The sequence below is a fragment of the Palaemon carinicauda genome, chromosome 5 (genome assembly GCF_036898095.1).
Source record: "Palaemon carinicauda isolate YSFRI2023 chromosome 5, ASM3689809v2, whole genome shotgun sequence".
NCBI classification, from domain to species: Eukaryota; Metazoa; Arthropoda; class Malacostraca; order Decapoda; family Palaemonidae; genus Palaemon; species Palaemon carinicauda.
Genome location: NC_090729.1, coordinates 179,075,774 through 179,078,273, shown reverse-complemented (window position 1 = coordinate 179,078,273; position 2,500 = coordinate 179,075,774).

The window sequence follows — 2,500 nt, the reverse complement described above, 5'->3', positions numbered from 1 at the left end:
TGGTCGTTGCATAACATATTCCTATTTAAAATTACACCAAGGTCTTTAATTGCTTCCTTGTTTGTGATTGTCTCATTATTAGGTCCCTTGTATGCATACACCATTCCTTCTCTGTTTCCATAATTTACTGATTCGAATTTATCGGAGTTAAATACCATCCTATTTATCTCCGCCCATTCATATATTTTGTTTAGATCTCTTTGTAGTGAGTTCCTATTTTCATCACAAGTAATTTCTCTACTTATTCTTGTGTCATCGGCGAAACTTCTCACTACGGAGTTTTCAACATCACAGTCTATGTCACAGTCTATGGCACACCCGATATTACCTGGGCTTCAACTGATTTCTCGTCATTTGCAACAACTATCTGTTTTCTGTTTTGCAGGAATTCTTTTACCCATTTTCCTATCTTTCCCACAATATTATGCTTTCTCATTTTTTTCTCCAATATGTTATGGTCTACCTTGTCAAAGGCTTTTCCAAAATCTAGATAGATCACATCTGTGTCTTTTTCATTTATCATATTTTTGTATATGTTTTCATAGTGTGCTATCAGTTGGGTCTGTGTACTTTTTCCAGGCACGAAACCGTGTTGACCCATATTAAACAAATTATTTTTGACCAAATGGTTCATTATTTTCTTTTTTATTACCCTCTTATACACTTTCATAATATGTGATGTTAGACTAACAGGTCTATAATTGCTTGCCTCTAGTCTTGATCCACTTTTGAAGATAGGGGTTATATGTTATTTATGTTTAACATATATCTCGCTCATATCTACACTCTGTCTTAGCAGTATTGCAAGCGGCTTCGCGATAGTGTTTGCAGTTTTTTTTTAACAAAATCGCTGGAACTCCATCTGGTCCGGCTGCCGATCCATTTTTAATTTCGTTTATAGCCGTGACAATATCTGCTTCATTAATATCTATATCCGTTAGATATTCAACATTTTCTTCTCTCATTTCTGTTTCATTATTCTCATTCGCAATTCTTGGCGTGAACTCACTCTTATATTTTTCTGCTAATATGTTGCATATTTCCTTTTTTTCATTCGTTAGCCGTCCTTCAATTCTTAGAGGGCCTATTTCTATTCTCCCTTTATTCATCTTTTTTGCATAGGAGTAAAGTACTTTGGGGTTTCTTTTTATATTTTGAAGTGTCCTTTCTTCTAAGTCCCCTTTTTTCATTTTCTTTCGACTGTATAATCTTTTGTTCTGCATTTTCTATCTTACATTTTATTTCCCTCATTTTCCACACATTTTTTTCTTTTGCAAGATTTTTCTTCCACTTTCTAATTTTCTGAAATAAGATCCTTCTGTCTCTTGGTATGCACGTCTTTTGTTTATTGTTTTTTTTTCGGTACATATTTTTCAACAATTTTCTCCAGTATTTTGTACAGTATGTCCGTATTCACCTGTATATTATCACTTACAAATACATTTTCCATTCTTTATTCAGTTCTTCATTTATTTCTGACCATTTTATATTCTTACTGTAAAAATTATATTTTCCATATCCTTCCCAAAGTTTTGTGCTTTTATTAATTCTGTGATCACTTGCTTTGGAATGAACTATCAATTCTATGACATTGTGGTCTGAAATTCCCGTGTTATACACTATTATTTCTTTAACATAATTCACCTCATTCACAAATACTAGATCTAGGACATTTTCCTTTCTTGTTGGAATGTGGTTTATTTGTTGCATATTATGTTCTAATAGCATATCTTGAAGCCTTTCAAATTGCCTCTTATCTTCTGCGCTACTATTACTCTCTTTTTTATATGTATACATACAACCACTTTCTTCTATCCGTTCTTTCCAATCCACGAAAGGAAAGTTAAAATCTCCGGATAGGAGTATATTCCAGTCTTTATGGTTTCTACATATATCATCTATTTTTTCTATTATTATGTCAAACTCCTTAGTATTTGGGGGTCTGTAAACTACAATATTCACTAGTTTTTCAAATTCAAATTCTACCGCAATCAATTCACATTCTGTGTTGCTGTATTTTTCACAGACTTTTCCTTGATTTATGTCTCTTCCATATATTGCGGTTCCCCCTTGATTCCTATTGTTTCTGTCTGATCTATAAGTTTGGAAACCCTTTATCTGGTCATCACTGCCAGTCTATTGGGAATACCATGTTTCACTTATATTTAATATATCTATTTTTTCAATTTGGGTTAGTTCTTCTAGGAACTCTATTTACCTTTTAGAGTTACTCGTGACTAAACCCTGTTCATTCATCACTATTATGGTTTGTGTTTCATTCCCATTATTTAATATTGGTAATAATATGGATTCTCCCATGCTTCCTTCCTGTTCTGATATGATGTTCTTTTTTTAATTTCTCGGAATTCTGCCATTAAAAAATCCAACTTTTCCATAATATTTGTTCTTTCGCCTTCATACTTATTTTTGTGTGTAAACCTGCAATTATCCCCATATCTGCACCAACCCCTGGCATTACAGATGCATTCTTTGTAGCTGG